General features: G+C 28.3%; 1 non-coding gene across 1 annotated transcript; it reads right to left on the minus strand.

Annotated features, from left to right (window-relative positions):
* Positions 1–4,917: 4,917 nt before the first annotated feature.
* Trnay-gua (transfer RNA tyrosine (anticodon GUA)) lies at positions 4,918–5,003 on the minus strand. The gene is given in 2 exon segments: positions 4,918–4,953; positions 4,967–5,003. It is a non-coding gene; the product is annotated as a tRNA-Tyr (tRNA).
* Between the last annotated feature and the right edge of the window lie 15,118 nt (positions 5,004–20,121).

Below are 20,121 nucleotides of genomic sequence, written 5' to 3' on the forward strand. Positions count from 1 at the left end.
TCTAACTCGATCATATCTAACCTGATATTTATTTAGCCGATCTGTAATAATATATTAATTTATTATTTATTTAAGATAAGGATTTGTTTTAAAAACAAAATTATCTCAACAAAATTGTTTTATTAAGATGTTTAGTTTATTTTGTTTAAAATAAAACCTAATGTTCTAGTTATACGAATAAAAGTGAAACTAGTTGTATGGATAAAAGTTAAACCAGTTACTCAAATGAAGGCTGAACCAGTTATTGAAATAATGTGAAGCCAGTTGTTCGAATGAAAGTGAAACCAGTTTTGGAGTAAAACCATTTGTTCGGGTGAAGTTGAAGTAGGATATTGTTGTTCTCTTTTCGGAAGCACCGGAATTATAAATTATGTGTTATAATTTTTCTGTTTTTATGTTAATTTTTAAACTTTAATTAGTTAAACTCATTTTTTTTCATTTTTAATGTACAATTTTGGTTTATTTTTGTCTTTTTGTTGTATGTCTTTCTGTATAAGTGGCCTAGGTTTTGATGCCTGGGTCCTTCGTATGACAATAAACTTACAATAATAATGTTCAGATAGCTTTTGTTTAAAATTTAATTGTTGATATTAATTGGTTCGTTTATTGTTTTGACACTAAGGCTTAAAATTGGATTATAATTTAGTGTAGTTAATTATTTAAAAAGCATTAGGAAAAGTATAAGTATTTTGTATTCTAAAGATTAAATATTAAGTTTTGATAGTCGTCAATGTAAGGAATATATTGAGTATTGCAGCTGTTAAAGTCTATTCTGTACTTTCTTTTGAAATGATTCTATATGGTTAATATATATTTTTAAGTGTAGAAACCGGATTGTCAATTTGCCTTTAAATTCAGGGAGAATTTATACGAAATACAACTTTTAAAAAATATTAATATCAGCGTTTATGAAAATTTAAATAATACAGTTAATAAAATTTAGTAATTGTAATGGTGGTTTTATTTAAAATTAATATCATTAAATTCTAAGTTTTTTAAACGAAAGTGTATACTGTTTAATACAAAGCCAAAAGTAGAGGTAGAAGTATTTTTAAATGCTTAGAACTTGTCATTAACTCAAACTTTAATTTAATTTCAATTCTTAAATCAACTGGTAAATTGTATATAAAAATTAACTGTAATTAAGTTTAATTAATAAACTTAACTATGAAAGTTTAGTGTCAAAAACTTATTAATACACATTTTTTCTTTTTCTTTTGAAATAAAACTTATGTAGGGCAAAATAAATTTACATTTTTTATAAAAAGTTAAAATTGCAAATACACGATTATTCTCACGATTAATAATAGATATTTCTAAAATAATTTTCTTGATATCTTTTAAAAGTTATTGTTTTACAGTTTTTCAAAAACACAAAAACTTATAGATTACATAGCGATCATTAAATATGAAATGTAAATATTAATTAGTAGATTAAACTATATAACTTATAACAAAATAATAAAACTAGTTTGTATTGTGAAACCTATTATATAGGTTTAAGCTTTTAATAAAGAAAAAGCTCATCATATCTATATAAATTTAGAGGTGCAAAAAACCACCGAGAAAAAAGTCAATAGACTGCAAGCTGCTTTACTGTAATGAATAAAAAATAAATATGTTTTGTGTAATAATCGTCTGGAAAAATATTTGATTAAAAGAAACAAATAACTTAACGGAGTTTTTATAAATTTCTGCTCCTAATTATACTTAATATAACTAAAATTAATTTATTGTTTTATTTAAAAATGTTTTTTTTTTTAAACTTATTTTGTTTTTACTTACGTTATTTCAACTGCTCATAATAAAGTAATTTTAAAGAAATGTTTGTCAATTAAAGTACTAATTTAAGTCGCAATTAAAACATAGGCGAGATTTAATAACCCTCGAACTTGTTATAAAAATAAACTTGTCTGTTTAACTATTAGTGTTAAACATTTTTTTTTGTTCTAAAACAAAGTAGGAATTTATTAATGAATTGATATCAAGACGGTCAATCGACATAACAACTTTTGCGGTTAAGTTATATAACATAAGTGTTTTAATAGCTAGTTTCTATTAAAAACCATTCTTTTGAACTTAATATAACAAAAGTTTTTAACTTCTCCTAATGTTTGTTTGAATTCCATTATCTTAATAGGCCTATGCAAGTTGCATAACAATTTGTATAATTTATTAAAATGAAACCTAAAACTACCCTACTATAAAAGGTTAATACATAAGTAAGCAATAATAAAAGTTTTAAGTCAGACTTTCAATGTAGTTTTTGAACCTTAAAATAAAAGTTTTTGTATCTGGATATTACAATTGTAAGAGTTTAATTTTAAATTTGCTTATGTTAAAACTATTGTAGTCACGTCAATTACAATAAGATGCAACTGAATTTAATTATCACTGCTTTTTTAAAAATCCTACAAAGAAGAGTTCAAAATACTTAAAGTAAACAATTTAGTAAATTGTATATGATTAACGAAAAACGTTTCTTAAAGTGTATTGAAAAAAAAATAATAATAATAGAAAAATACTAAAAATTATGTATAGGATAAAAAATCAAAAAATGAGGTAATAAAAACAAATTAAGATTATGTTACAATAATACTAAAATTAAAATCTATATTTAAAATAATTTTATGTTACACAGCAAAATCATTATGTTTTAAAGTAACTGAAAGTTTAATTCTTAATTGTTATTTTAATAACTTCATTAAGACTAGTTTGTTTTTGCATGAAATCCAGATTAAAAAATAAAAACGTAACATAAATAAAATGGGTTAGAAACGATCGGGTTAGAAATGATCGGGTTAGAAATGATCGGGTTTAATTGGGTTTGAAGTGATTGGGTTAGAAATGATCTTGTTAGAAAAGATCGGGTTAGAAGTGATCGGGTTAGAAATGATCAGATTAGAAAAGATCGGGTTAGAAGTGATCGGGTTAGAAATGATCGGGTTAGAAGTGATCGGTTTAATTGGGTTAGAAGTGATTGGGTTAGAAATGATCTTGTTAGAAAAGATCGGGTTAGAAGTGATCGGGTTGGAAATGATCAGATTAGAAATGATCGGGTTAGAAGTGATCAGGTTAGAAATGATCGGGTTAGAAGTGATCGGGTTAGAAGTGATTGGGTTAGAAATGATTAGGTTAGAAATGATCGGGTTAGAAGTGATTGGGTTTGAAGTGATCGGGTTAGAAGTGATCAGGTTAGAAGTGATCGGGTTAGAAGTGATCGGGTTAGAAGTGATCAGGTTAGAAATGATAGCGGGTTACAAATGATCGGCTCCCAGATCTAATTAATACCTACAACAATATTTTTGTTTTTGAAAAGTTATAGGTATTAAAAAAGAACTTTATTTACTAAAAACTACTATATTCTAAAAGTCATTTTAGCCATATCTCTAGAAAAATTTAAAATTTTTCAAAGAAAAAAAGTTATTGTAGTTATTTATTAGACCTAGATAAGGAGTTTTTATTTTTTTTTAACATTTCACTTTTTAAATTTTATCTGTTTTTCAGAATTTGAAACGTTGGAATTTTAGTTGTCCGAATTTTAATTCGTGCACCCAACCAAATTTATAAATATATTTTGATAATTTTTTTTATAACAAAATTTAAATTGTTTTAAGTTATAATTCAAATTTTTTGTGCTTTAAAAAAGTTTCACAAAGTACTTTTCATTCTCTGTATTACTTGCAAATTTTGGTAAATAATGCTTTTTTTTTCATACTATAAAATTTTTTGTTCGTTTTACACGTAAATAAAAATATAGCTACAAATCTAAATATTTATTACTGTAATAGTGAATAGCTCAATGTTAGTGTTTTTATTTAAACGGTTAAAAAATTAAAACTAAACCATAAATTAATTAAGATTTCTTTCAAATGTTTAATAACGATGTCATTTTAACACGGTGTTATTTTAACTTCTCTTAAAAGGTTTTACAAATCAAAAATATACTATTATTAGATAATTTTTTACATTTGAATAAATATTAAAGCGATATTAGTAAGTAGAAAACGTCATTAAGAGTTGAAAAACGTCTTAGTTCATTCTAAAATGACACAAGTCATGACATAACTCTGTATTTTAAAGTCCTTATAATGTTAACATGCTAAAAAAAACCGCAAAACTATTTGTTAAAGTTATAATATTGATCAAAACGATATGCTCGAAAAAGTAATTTACAACAAAAAAAAATAAATTGAATTAACTGGGAATGGGTCTAAATTGCACGAAGACAAAAATTCAAGAGGTTAATAAACTGCACGAGGGAACAAAATTGCACGAGAACAAAATTGCACGAGTGCACAAAATTGAACAAAGCCAAACTCGCACGAAGCCAAATTTGCACGAGGGCAAAAAATTGCAAGAAGACTGTTTTGTACCAAGGGTTAATTTTGCACGAGTTATATTTTGCACGAGAGTAAAACAAAAACAAAAAAAAAAAAAAACTATAGAAAAAAAACTAAGTGATAACTTAGTTAATAAAAAATAAAAAGAAAAAAAAATACTGATTGAGGGTAAGGGTTAGGGGTAACAGTGATAGTAAAGTTAAAAATAGAAAAATAACTTAAAAAAATTACTATAAAAAAAATAATAATTAAAAACAAAAAAAGCTACCGACCGAGGGAAAGGTTTAGGGTAACGGTTATAAAAAAAAAAAACTAAAAAAAAAAAATAACGACCGTGGGTAAGGGTTAGGGGTAATAGTTATAGTATAAAAAAATAAGTAAATAAACTTAAAAAAATAAAACAATTAAAATTAATAAAATAAAAAAAATAAAAATTAATCCGTGCGAAAATCTCTCATAGGATTGTATGCTCGTGCTAAAGTGTCTTCGTGCAATTTTGTCCCCTCGTGCAAACTTGACAGCTACCCAAATTAAAATTTAAACCAAAGAAATATTCTGTGACATTAAAAAAAAGTCCTTCGATCCGGAGTCGAACCAGCGACCTATGGATTTCTAACTTTCAGCTACAGTCCACTGCTCTACCAACTGAGCTATCGAAGGCGCTGAGAAAATACTTATTATTGCGGTTATAATCTGCTCAACATGGGCATTATTACGTCATAGTAATTTCCCTTTTTTAACACTAAAGTTCGCCTGTATTTTCTTTTTGCAATGATGTTACCACGATGGTCTTCATAATAAACTGTTGATGAAAACCTCTTTTAACCCAAACTACTGATGCAAAAAAGCTTCTTAAATCCCATATAAAACCCCCAAAAGAACCAAATTTAAATGAATAATTTTTCACACAGGTGTCATCGGAATCAAGGTGAAAATCATGCTTCCCCACGACCCCACCGGCAAGATCGGACCCAAGAACCCCCTTCCCGACCACGTGAACGTCGTTGAGCCCAAGCCAGAGGAGCCGGTGACCGGACCCAGGTCCGAGGCCAAGAACCTTCCAGTCGAAGCCCCGGTCGCCCCAGCCCAGCCCCAGCAGGAAGTGCAACAGGCCCAATACTAGATAATGCAAAATTAAATTAGTCAATAAAACTTCGTTCTAATTTACGAACTTGTCTCTCTTTGTGCTTCTGTTTTATTTGTGTTTTAAAAAAGTGATTAATGTAGTTAAATATTTAATGGGGTACTTGAAAGTTTATTGAATAATGGGATTAAGTGGATGTAGGGACATGTGTTAATTTTTCGTTGAAAAGCTTAATATTAAGACTAAAATTTTTGGTTAAAAAAAAAAACAATTTCATGGGTTTAGGTTTGTATCACTTTTCACTAAAATGATTTATTTTTTGAATAAGCTTTAGAAAAAACAAATTAAATATAAATGTACTCTGTACCAGACAAATAATAATGAAGGAGAAAAATTTCTAACAATTGTGATAGGGTTGAGAATTTTAATTGTTACTTAGGTTAAGGCCATATAGAGGGGTAGGCCATGTTTTTTACAAGTTGATCTTATTTTATAGAGTTTTTACTAAGCTTCAAGTTGCTTTTTACCGTTTTAAAAAATTCGAATTAGTTTTTGAGATATGACCGGCCAAAGTCGGGCCGCATAACAGGTTCCTTATGGGGAAGGAAAAACTAAAACTGCGAAAAAAGACTAATGCATTCAAAATCTATCTCCTCCTTCATTTTTTAAGCAATCTTCTTCAAACTTTCACAGTCTATTCTTTATACAATAACAAAAAAACATTAATTGTGACTTTAAAAAATTTCAAGTGAAAATACCTTTTTTTTGAAAAAAAAAAAAATTTGATAAAAAATCACTTTTTTTTTTTTTGTTTGTCATAAAATTTTTATTTTTTAAAATTATTTAAATTCACAAATAACGTTTTATTCTCATAATGTAAGGAACATTTCCTAAAAATTTGAAGAAGATTGCTTGAAAAATGAAGGAGAAGATAGATTTTAAAGCTCATTTTTAAAAACTCGAGAAAAACGGCTTTAAAGTTACCATTTATATACCCTTTATAAAGAAAACCCTTTAAATAACCGGTCATAAAAAAAAAGTTACTTAATATTTTTAAAATCTAAAAAAAAGCATCTGAAAGATTATGAAATTTACTATAATATAAGTCTATAAATTATTTTTGGTCAAAAAATTGCTTCTACCCCCCCTATGGCCTTAACAGTGGGTAATTTTGTTAAAATAAAAACCTTTCCTTGTCTAATTATACAAGCTTTGATTGATTACCATTAAGTTGATATAAATTTAAATATTTATATCTGTAGCTAGATAAATACCTTACCATGATAATTACAAATAATAAATTTATTCTTTCAAGAATTTATATTACAAAAAGTTTCGGTCAAAAACCTCGTTAGTGCCTAAATAAAACTAAAAATATATATATACAGTCATGGAAAATAAAGGTCTTGAAGCGATTCTTACTTGTAATTAAATAAATTCTAATGTAACTCATTTCTAATTTAATAAATGTAAGAATAGATTCATTACTTCTCCAGTAGTTGAAATATTTTTATTTTTTTTTAGAACCAAAACACACGGTATAAATACAAATAAAATATTAAAAAAGTGTTACATTATAACTAATAATATATGAGTATTTAGATTTTCTATCGCACTCCAGAAAGGTTCTTTACCAGACTGAAAATATACTACATAGGTTGAAATACCAAAACATGAAATAATCGAATATCAGATAATAAATAAATACTTGAATAAGTTATGCACATCAAAAGTTTTAAATAAGTTGGTAATTAGGTTGTAGTGTTGTTACTACTATTTAAACACGCCCAAGAATTTAATTTAGCCTTTTATCAGTTTAAGTAATATTCTACATGCCTTCAGAACGAAGAATCTTATATCATGCGTTGACAAAATGTTGTCCTTGAATACAAAATCTGCGGCCCGCGAAGTACATTTTGCTAAACTCACAATTAGGCTCTTAACCAGTGCTATCTCACTACTTGTTTTATATAGTATCTTGTTAATAATTAAAATAATGTTTTGAATTTTTATTTCTACCAAATACTGAATATTTTTAAATAATTTCGGCGCTCTAAATTTCGCAAATAATACGGCTCGCAAGCAGTTTTTTCAAAATAAGTTAAGCCTAGATTAGTTAAGTCTAGTTACATGAAGCCTAGATAAAAACAAGTCTTTATAGACATAATTATGTAGTATTTAAGTATCGTGGTAATGGTTTTAATATTTAAGTGAAAGAAAAATCAATTAGTCATTTTAAACTTATTAGTTTGAAACATTTTTTCTAATTTTAAGACAGTTTGATTACTAATGTTTACAATGAATTCAAAAGACATAAAATGTACAGAGTACATCCTTTGTACAATAGAAATATTTTGAAGTCTAAACTAGTACATACAAATTTGTTTGCTTAAAATTCCAATATTGCCTATTATTCGACAACTTCTAAAATGTGAAAAATTACTCAAATGAGCAAATTTCATCTTCTAGGAAGTGTCCTTCTTTTATTACAGTGTAATTTGTTATTATTATATATTCTAGTGAACTTGTTTCGCTCAGATCTTTTCTTAACAAACGCTTAAATTTATATTTTGAAGAATTGTTCTAGGAAGTGTTTATTTATACAGTCTAATTAAATAAAATTTAAAATTTATTTTTAGGTCCCTAAAAACCAAAACGTTTGAACTAAAATGTTGAAGTAACTTTTAAAAATAGTATTTAATGCAGGCCAAATTTTGAACAAAAAAATTTTTGCGCGCTGTGATTTTATCGTTCACTCCCTAAAGTGACTACGAGGTATTGAGTGTAAATTTCAATTTTCTTATGATTTGGACCTCAGCTCTATTTTCAACCAAAAAACATCTAGTTTAAGTTTTAAAATTTCCTTTCTTGAGCATATTTATAAACTCGTGGGCTTAACTATTAGCCTTGGTTGGATGCGGTTTGCCAAATCCTATCTTAGTGCATAAAATTGAGACTAAAAGTTTAAACTTTTTAATGTCACTCATAAAATTATCTATGATAATTCTTAGTATAGAGTAATGAACGGATATGTTTTCTAAAAAACCTTATTTGACGTTATTATCCATACAAAAAAAAATGTCTTAATAATGATATAACAAACATATCCTTAAAAAATTTAAATTGCTTGATCTAATATTTTACTTGTAATTTGTCTATAACTATTATACTTGGAAACTTGAAGTAATATTTCTTACTACAAATGACAATAAAATAATAACTAGCTTAACAGTAGCTTGCAATTTATATGCTGTTATAATAAATAACCACAAGTTTAACAAACGTTTTCTTTATATAACATAAATGAGATTAAAAAACCTTTTAAAGTCACCAAAACAAACAAAGTAAAAGACTTTTTCAAAACAAAAGACACTTATGATTGTTTTCAAGATTATAAATAGGAAAGACTTCATTAAAGTACACAATAACCACTGAAACTTATAAAAAACATTCAAGTATAAAACTAAATATATTCAACTCCAGTTGCCTGCTCACTGAACTGCTTGATTGCTTCTACTTTCACCACGAGTCACCCCATGGCTGGTTGATTGGCTTCCCCCTGATCTGCACACCTCTACGGCTCGCTCGGTTGCTGTTTCTGGCGATGACACTCTCACGGAGTGCTCTCCTCTGAGTGTTACCTGTAATGTTTCAAAATAAACGTTAATATTTTTGTTATTATTTTAAAACTAATCTTGTAAATTTTCAAAGCTACTATTGTTTTACAGTTTCTATTAATATTTTCTTAAAGAAACAACTTTTAGTTCATGAGATTTTAATTACTTCTTAAAATTGTTACCAACCGGTTTGGTGCCTTCCGTTTGTGTGTTTCTTGATGACCTCGTTGAAGACCTGGTTGAAGCTGCTTCGGTTGTTTGTTTCTGGTAACTGACCTGTTTGCTCCATTGTGAGTGACCTCCAGAGTTGCTCCTCTGGTACTGTCCTCCTTGGTTGCGTGGATTGCGGTATCCGCCTCTATGGCTTGTACCTCCCCGAATACTGCTTGGACTGTCTTTCAGCAGAGGACTCCTGCCCTCATTGCGAACTCTACTTCCTCCCTCTTGGTTTCCTCTGCTCTTCAGATCTCGGTGCTGGTATGCGTTTCCACGGTTTCCCCTCACTCCTGCACCTGTTTAAAACAGTTTGGAAAGTTTGTTTGATAGTTTTATTAACATCTTTTAAAATGTACAACTCGGTAAACGAAAGGTTTTTTTGACTAAACTTTTTAACCGCTTATTTAATATTAAAAAAATAATACGCAAATAGATAACGTACTTTAACAACTCTTTAATATTTTTAACTAAAAAATGCACGTTAACAATTTAATACACTACCAACCTCCCTGAGCGTAGTCACGTTGCTGATGGAAACCTCCTTGTTGGTTCATTATATTTTTCTCCCGATAAAACTTGACTTCTACTTGTTTATCTTCAATTGAATGGTTCTTTTCCATCACCTCTTTCAAAACTCCGTCTTTTTTGAAGGTGATGAAACAAAACCCTTTCAATCGATTGTTTCTGCTGTCTTTTGGCCGCGTGTAAGTGTTGATCTCGCCAAACTGCTGAAAGTATGCCCTCACAACATCATTTTGGGTAGAATGGTTGATGCCTCCGACAAAGATCTTTCCGAACTTCTTGGTGCACCTTTCAACTTTTATATCTTTGTTGTTAATTTTGTGTGGTTTGGCAGCTAATACTTTCTCGACCACATTCGCTGATTGGAACAAAACGAATCCGAAATTTTTCGGCTTTTCGGTTTGGTGTCCCTCCTTGACGACCGCGTCGAGAACACTTCCGAACGCGCTGAAGTACTCCCTCAAGTGGCTGGATTCAGTTCCATTGGCGAGGTTGCCAACAAATAGTTTGAGCTTGTTGTCGTTGGAAGTATTGATCAAGAAGCCATCAGTGATTCTTTTAGCTTCTTCCGCTGCTACCTCAGCTACCACTTCTGCTTCATCAGCTACTTCTTCTCTTGTTTCTTGTTCATCTGCCACATTGGGTTCTTCTGCTGGTTCTGCTACTTCAGCTACTTCTTCTTTTGTTTCTTGTTCATCTGCCACATTGGGTTCTTCTGCTGGTTCGGCTACTTGAGGTACTTCTGAAAATGCAGCTTCTTCAGCCTGTTCGTCTTCTACATTTTGAATTTCTACTCGTATTTGCTGTACTCGTTCTTCAGCTGCTACATTGGGTTCTTCTGCTACTAATTCTGCTCGTTCTGCTTCAGGCTCTTCAGCTACTGCAGCTACTCCTGGTGATCCTTCTTCCTTTTGTTCTTGTTGATGAACACCATATACAGATAAAAGTACTGTAATGTACGATGCAATAGATACCATGCTGACAAAGTGGTAATAAAACAAATCTAAAGAAAATCCCAAAAATTTTTAGTAAAAGTATGTAACGTATTAACACTTGGTTATACTTAATTTTACCTTGTTTTAATAAAAATTTTTAAGTATAAATAATTTTATTTTTATAACATAATTGACTTGGTCAAATGCACCTAAACTAAACTTTTGTTCATTGAGGAAAACAAAATCAGATTTCAGCTAATTTTAACCATTGTTACCATATATCAGGGCTTTTCTAAAACTAGAGGTTTATTTTTTACACTTGGGTTGTGGAACAAAATCTAAAGTGGTAGTGATGAACTAGTTGTAAAATAGTATCACAGATTGATTTAGATCAGCTATAGTACATTGCAATTCTATCAAGGAAAATTTAAACCAAGCTTACATGCAAGGAAATCAAATAATTTGAAATCTTTTCAACTTTATGTTGAAAGATTTAAGTACAAAATACAATTGAAAAAGGTAGTAAATATTGTAAATATATTTTAAGTATACAAATTAATAATTATTTGAAATAGGTAATTATTTGAAAAAAAAACTTATTAATACAATCATTTTAGTTACCTTACTTCCTAATGGATTTTTACAATATTTAAATGTGATTCTTAAACATATCATTTATATACAAAAAACTAAGGGTTTTATTAAAATAACATAACAAAACTGTATTATTATCTATTAGGAAGACTTAATATTAAGCTTAAATGGATAGTGTTATACAGAGATGCCTGAGTGCTAATGTTACTTTGCCAAACCGTTTGTTTTAATTGTTAGGTTTTCAAATGATTGAAATGTGTTAACTATGATGTAATGTAATACCTGAATAAATTGGGCTATAAACTTTATTTATTAAGTTGTTGTAAGAATCATAGCATTACAAATATGTAAACATGTAGTAATTATTATTCGCTTCTGAGTTGTTCTAATTAACAAATTCAATAAAAAAATTGTTTTATTTATCAGTTTTAACCAGTATTTATGGTAAATGTTATACAAAAATTACTTTTAATTCTAGGCCATTTGTCATTCTAATAAAGTTACAAAAATTACTTCGGCACGCAAGTTTAAATTAAAACAAGCTAAAAAATTCTTGGTCAGAACTAATTAGCATTTTAGCAACCCAATTTACGTCTAACCCATTTAACCTTAAAAAAGGCTTTTTTTAAAAAAAATTTTAGAACAAAATTAAAATTTATCAGATTACTAACACACTTGTAATGCGTATTATATATGTACACAAAAATGAACGAAATATTAAACTTACTTAAAAATTTTAACTAAAGCCAAAAGTTTTTTTAAAAATTTAACACAAGTAGCAAAGGTAACAATTTAATTAAAAATAAAACATATTTGGACCCATATAAAGGATAACATTTATTACTTGAACATACTAATTCTATAAGTATAAAAGTTAGAGCTAAATTATAAAGATAAACAATAATTTAACCTTAACAAAACACCCTGTATATAAATTGAATACTATAGATTAAAAGTTATCATAAAAGTACTTAGCTAAGTAATTTAGCTTTTTGAACAATATCTAAAAGAATTAAAACCATCTACTATTAAAAATATATTTCAATAAAAACTTTTGTGGTTTATTGATTTTAACATTTCAATACAGAGAAAGAAACAGAGTAGGAAGCTCGTATGTAAAAAAAGTGCAAAAAAAATTGGTTTCGAAGTTATATAAAAGTAGAGGTTAAAGAAGTTTAAATTCTGACTTTTCAAATTCCCATATAAATTTTTGACTGGCCAGATATCGAAATAAACTTAAATTTGAAAAAAAAAAACTTTGTTATTTTGAGTAATAAGATTAAGATTATTTTAAGAAAAACTTAAAAAAAAAACATAATTCACAAGAATAACAAATTTTCGGTTAGTTTAAAATTGTTATGCCACTTATACAAAAACCTACTGGTCTTAATGTCTTAGTAATGATTATACAAAGTTAAAAAATAAATCATAATAACTTGCAGTTATTTGAAGTGTCGGAATATAAGTTGACGTGCACCATTGATTTAGATGGTTGGGACAAAAAACAACTGACCGAAAAGATTCGTTTTAAACGTACATTAAACATAGAAATAGTGTTGTTTTTACAATTGTATAAAAAGAATTATTAAGTGGTACTTTTTTAAACTACAAAATTATGGTTTTGATCTATTAGTGTCAAAACTTAAAACAAGTCTTATAAAATCTGTCAAAAGAAATCAAATGTAACTTTTTTGAGCGGAACAAAGCAACTCTATTTTAATAAGCTTTTTACTTTTCAGTAAATAGAGCAATTTTTGTAGTCAAGATAAATAATCATACTACTCGATTTATAATATATAGGTTTAGAATTATTATTTCTACTAATTACTATGATTATTTTTAAATGATTTCGGTCCCCGAAAACTTTTGTAAATAATTTGGGCCCTGAAATATTCTAGAAAAATTTGCTTGTTAGTTACATAAGGCTGCCTACCCCACAGACCTAGAAAAACCTTTCTTTATAGACTTAATTATATAGTATTTAATTATCGAGGCAATTTAAGTAAAATAAAATCAATTAGTTAACTTGAAATAACACCAAGTTTGATGCAATTTTTTTATAACTTAATTTTATTACTAAATGTTGACCAGGAATTTAAAAGACAAAAATGTACAAAGTACAAACTTGTTTATTATATAAATATATTGATAGTCAAAACTTATACAGACAAATTTATTTACTTAAAATTTTAATTTTGTTTATATTTCCTTAACTATTAACAACAAAAAACTTTATATTCTAGGAACTGTTTATTTTTGTCTATTTAAATTATAGTTCTCATTTTTAAATTTTATTTATTTAAATTATTTTAAATTTAGGTGCCTAAACATCAAAAATTTTGAAATAAAATAATGAAGTAACCTTTTAAATAGTATTTAAGGCAAGCTAGATTTTGAACAAAAAAATCTTCGCGAGCTGTGATTTTAGTTTTCACTCCCTAAATTGACTTAAAATTTCAATTTTATGAATTGTGCCTAAGACCTTTTTTTTAAATCAGAGAATATGTAGTGTAAGTTTAAAAGTTTCCTTCTTAGGCCATTTTTATAAGCTTGTTGTCCAAAATACTATTCTTAGCTGGCTGCAGTTTATCTTAGTGCAGCAAATTGAGACTAAAAGTAAAAACTATTTAATGTCACTAATAAAATTATTTACCATTGTTCTGAATAAATGAGTAATGAACAGAAAGATATGTTTTCTTAAAAACCTAATTTAACGTAATTATCAATACAAAAAATAAATCCTGCACCACTAATAATAAAACAAATATATAGTTAAAAAATTTTAAATGCTACGAACTTAGTATTTTACTTGTATTTTGTCTATAATTATTATACTTAATAACTTGAATTAATATTTCTAACTAAAAAAATAATAAAGATAATAATAATAATAATAATAATAATAATAATAATAATAATAAAGAAATAATAATAATAATAATAATAATAAAGAAGCATTTTAGCAAAGAAAGCAAACTAAATAAATATGTCAACAGCAACTGCATAAAGCTAAGTTACAGCTGTATGCCAAATATCGAAATGACAATCAAAAGCCACAACAAAAAACTGTTGAATAAAGAAAAAATCACAGATGAGACGTGCAATTGCAGGGACAAAAATAAATGCCCCCTGAAAGGTGGCAATTGTAGAACTGAAAACGTCATATATGAAGCTTCAATAAGCGCAAAAAACGAAACCAAAACATATATTGGAATAACAGCAAATCAATTAAAGAAAAGAATTTCAACGCACAATACAACAATCAATTGCAAACCTGATAACAGAAACTACAATAAATACGTTAATTCAACAGAACTATCAAAACTAATTCACAAATTAAAAAACGAAGGAGAGGATTACAAATTAAATTGGAAGATCCTAGAAAAAGTAAACAAACACCAACCAGGAAAAACAACATGCAAGCTTTGCTTGAAAGAAGCCCTCAAGATATTACAAGCAAGTAACAACTGTATCAACAAAAAATCCGAAGTTATGGGCAGTTGCAGACATAGGAACAAATTTCTGTTGATGAATTGGAAGCAAGCAATTAGCTAGCATAACAAATGTTCAAATTAGGGTTTTGAATTTTGAGTTTTATTTGTTGTTTTTTTTATTATTTTGTTTCGTTAAATGTTAAATATTCCGTTTCAACTTAAATTCATGCATTGTGTTTAACCATTACTAGTTAATATTTTGCTTTTTAATGTTTTGTTTTATTTCGAAGTATATTAAGAATTAAAGCCAATCCTTTTGCCAAAACCTTTAACTATAATCAAACATTCTGATATTATTATTATAATTACAATATATTTTTCTAATTGCTAACTTAATCTAATCAAAATAATTAACAAAAAGCATTTCTACTTTCTCTCTCTCTTTTTACTTTCATTTACTTTCTTTTTACGCATGAATAGTTATTTTGTATTTATTAATAGTTGCCTAAAACGCGCTTATTCTTATTTTGTTGAAGCCTGAAGAGATTGACTATCTGTCTTTCGAAACAGCTGTTGGAACAAAATAAACTATAGCACTCTATTTGTAACTAAAAAAATAACAATAAAATAAAAACATATAAGTTGTAAACTAGTTCTTATGATTAATAACCACAGGTTTACCAAATGTTTTATTTTATATAACAAAAATGAGATTAAAAAACCTTTTAAAGTCACCAAAACAAACAAAGTAAAAGACTTTTTCAAAACAAAAGACACTTATGATTGTTTTCAAGATTATAAATAGGAAAGACTTCATTAAAGTACACAATAACCACTGAAACTTATAAAAAACATTCAAGTATAAAACTAAATATATTCAACTCCAGTTGCCTGCTCACTGAACTGCTTGATTGCTTCTACTTTCACCACGAGTCACCCCATGGCTGGTTGATTGGCTTCCCCCTGATCTGCACACCTCTACGGCTCGCTCGGTTGCTGTTTCTGGCGATGACACTCTCACGGAGTGCTCTCCTCTGAGTGTTACCTGTAATGTTTCAAAATAAACGTTAATTTTTTTGTTATTATTTTAAAACTAATCTTGTAAATTTTCAAAGCTACTATTGTTTTACAGTTTCTATTAATATTTTCTTAAAGAAACAACTTTTAGTTCATGAGATTTTAATTACTTCTTAAAATTGTTACCAACCGGTTTGGTGCCTTCCGTTTGTGTGTTTCTTGATGACCTCGTTGAAGACCTGGTTGAAGCTGCTTCGGTTGTTTGTTTCTGGTAACTGACCTGTTTGCTCCATTGTGAGTGACCTCCAGAGTTGCTCCTCTGGTACTGTCCTCCTTGGTTGCGTGGATTGCGGTATCCGCCTCTATGGCTTGTACCTCCCCGAATACTGCTTGGACTGTCTTTCAGCAGAGGACTCCTGCCCTCATTGCGAACTCTACTTCCTCCCTCTTGGTTTCCTCTGCTCTTCAGATCTCGGTGCTGGTATGCGTTTCCACGGTTTCCCCTCACTCCTGCACCTGTTTAAAACAGTTTGGAAAGTTTGTTTGATAGTTTTATTAACATCTTTTAAAATGTACAACTCGGTAAACGAAAGGTTTTTTTGACTAAACTTTTTAACCGCTTATTTAATATTAAAAAAATAATACGCAAATAGATAACGTACTTTAACAACTCTTTAATATTTTTAACTAAAAAATGCACGTTAACAATTTAATACACTACCAACCTCCCTGAGCGTAGTCACGTTGCTGATGGAAACCTCCTTGTTGGTTCATTATATTTTTCTCCCGATAAAACTTGACTTCTACTTGTTTATCTTCAATTGAATGGTTCTTTTCCATCACCTCTTTCAAAACTCCGTCTTTTTTGAAGGTGATGAAACAAAACCCTTTCAATCGATTGTTTCTGCTGTCTTTTGGCCGCGTGTAAGTGTTGATCTCGCCAAACTGCTGAAAGTATGCCCTCACAACATCATTTTGGGTAGAATGGTTGATGCCTCCGACAAAGATCTTTCCGAACTTCTTGGTGCACCTTTCAACTTTTATATCTTTGTTGTTAATTTTGTGTGGTTTGGCAGCTAATACTTTCTCGACCACATTCGCTGATTGGAACAAAACGAATCCGAAATTTTTCGGCTTTTCGGTTTGGTGTCCCTCCTTGACGACCGCGTCGAGAACACTTCCGAACGCGCTGAAGTACTCCCTCAAGTGGCTGGATTCAGTTCCATTGGCGAGGTTGCCAACAAATAGTTTGAGCTTGTTGTCGTTGGAAGTATTGATCAAGAAGCCATCAGTGATTCTTTTAGCTTCTTCCGCTGCTACCTCAGCTACCACTTCTGCTTCATCAGCTACTTCTTCTCTTGTTTCTTGTTCATCTGCCACATTGGGTTCTTCTGCTGGTTCTGCTACTTCAGCTACTTCTTCTTTTGTTTCTTGTTCATCTGCCACATTGGGTTCTTCTGCTGGTTCGGCTACTTGAGGTACTTCTGAAAATGCAGCTTCTTCAGCCTGTTCGTCTTCTACATTTTGAATTTCTACTCGTATTTGCTGTACTCGTTCTTCAGCTGCTACATTGGGTTCTTCTGCTACTAATTCTGCTCGTTCTGCTTCAGGCTCTTCAGCTACTGCAGCTACTCCTGGTGATCCTTCTTCCTTTTGTTCTTGTTGATGAACACCATATACAGATAAAAGTACTGTAATGTACGATGCAATAGATACCATGCTGACAAAGTGGTAATAAAACAAATCTAAAGAAAATCCCAAAAATTTTTAGTAAAAGTATGTAACGTATTAACACTTGGTTATACTTAATTTTACCTTGTTTTAATAAAAATTTTTAAGTATAAATAATTTTATTTTTATAACATAATTGACTTGGTCAAATGCACCTAAACTAAACTTTTGTTCATTGAGGAAAACAAAATCAGATTTCAGCTAATTTTAACCATTGTTACCATATATCAGGGCTTTTCTAAAACTAGAGGTTTATTTTTTACACTTGGGTTGTGGAACAAAATCTAAAGTGGTAGTGATGAACTAGTTGTAAAATAGTATCACAGATTGATTTAGATCAGCTATAGTACATTGCAATTCTATCAAGGAAAATTTAAACCAAGCTTACATGCAAGGAAATCAAATAATTTGAAATCTTTTCAACTTTATGTTGAAAGATTTAAGTACAAAATACAATTGAAAAAGGTAGTAAATATTGTAAATATATTTTAAGTATACAAATTAATAATTATTTGAAATAGGTAATTATTTGAAAAAAAAACTTATTAATACAATCATTTTAGTTACCTTACTTCCTAATGGATTTTTACAATATTTAAATGTGATTCTTAAACATATCATTTATATACAAAAAACTAAGGGTTTTATTAAAATAACATAACAAAACTGTATTATTATCTATTAGGAAGACTTAATATTAAGCTTAAATGGATAGTGTTATACAGAGATGCCTGAGTGCTAATGTTACTTTGCCAAACCGTTTGTTTTAATTGTTAGGTTTTCAAATGATTGAAATGTGTTAACTATGATGTAATGTAATACCTGAATAAATTGGGCTATAAACTTTATTTATTAAGTTGTTGTAAGAATCATAGCATTACAAATATGTAAACATGTAGTAATTATTATTCGCTTCTGAGTTGTTCTAATTAACAAATTCAATAAAAAAATTGTTTTATTTATCAGTTTTAACCAGTATTTATGGTAAATGTTATACAAAAATTACTTTTAATTCTAGGCCATTTGTCATTCTAATAAAGTTACAAAAATTACTTCGGCACGCAAGTTTAAATTAAAACAAGCTAAAAAATTCTTGGTCAGAACTAATTAGCATTTTAGCAACCCAATTTACGTCTAACCCATTTAACCTTAAAAAAGGCTTTTTTTAAAAAAAATTTTAGAACAAAATTAAAATTTATCAGATTACTAACACACTTGTAATGCGTATTATATATGTACACAAAAATGAACGAAATATTAAACTTACTTAAAAATTTTAACTAAAGCCAAAAGTTTTTTTAAAAATTTAACACAAGTAGCAAAGGTAACAATTTAATTAAAAATAAAACATATTTGGACCCATATAAAGGATAACATTTATTACTTGAACATACTAATTCTATAAGTATAAAAGTTAGAGCTAAATTATAAAGATAAACAATAATTTAACCTTAACAAAACACCCTGTATATAAATTGAATACTATAGATTAAAAGTTATCATAAAAGTACTTAGCTAAGTAATTTAGCTTTTTGAACAATATCTAAAAGAATTAAAACCATCTACTATTAAAAATATATTTCAATAAAAACTTTTGTGGTTTATTGATTTTAACATTTCAATACAGAGAAAGAAACAGAGTAGGAAGCTCGTATGTAAAAAAAGTGCAAAAAAAATTGGTTTCGAAGTTATATAAAAGTAGAGGTTAAAGAAGTTTAAATTCTGACTTTTCAAATTCCCATATAAATTTTTGACTGGCCAGATATCGAAATAAACTTAAATTTGAAAAAAAAAACTTTGTTATTTTGAGTAATAAGATTAAGATTATTTTAAGAAAAACTTAAAAAAAAAACATAATTCACAAGAATAACAAATTTTCGGTTAGTTTAAAATTGTTATGCCACTTATACAAAAACCTACTGGTCTTAATGTCTTAGTAATGATTATACAAAGTTAAAAAATAAATCATAATAACTTGCAGTTATTTGAAGTGTCGGAATATAAGTTGACGTGCACCATTGATTTAGATGGTTGGGACAAAAACAACTGACCGAAAAGATTCGTTTTAAACGTACATTAAACATAGAAATAGTGTTGTTTTTACAATTGTATAAAAAGAATTATTAAGTGGTACTTTTTTAAACTACAAAATTATGGTTTTGATCTATTAGTGTCAAAACTTAAAACAAGTCTTATAAAATCTGTCAAAAGAAATCAAATGTAACTTTTTTGAGCGGAACAAAGCAACTCTATTTTAATAAGCTTTTTACTTTTCAGTAAATAGAGCAATTTTTGTAGTCAAGATAAATAATCATACTACTCGATTTATAATATATAGGTTTAGAATTATTATTTCTACTAATTACTATGATTATTTTTAAATGATTTCGGTCCCCGAAAACTTTTGTAAATAATTTGGGCCCTGAAATATTCTAGAAAAATTTGCTCGTTAGTTACATAAGGCTGCCTACCCCACAGACCTAGAAAAACCTTTCTTTATAGACTTAATTATATAGTATTTAATTATCGAGGCAATTTAAGTAAAATAAAATCAATTAGTTAACTTGAAATAACACCAAGTTTGATGCAATTTTTTTATAACTTAATTTTATTACTAAATGTTGACCA

Source organism: Thalia democratica, chromosome 3, assembly GCF_965202585.1.
Source record: "Thalia democratica chromosome 3, ktThaDemo2.hap1.1, whole genome shotgun sequence".
NCBI classification, from domain to species: Eukaryota; Metazoa; Chordata; class Thaliacea; order Salpida; family Salpidae; genus Thalia; species Thalia democratica.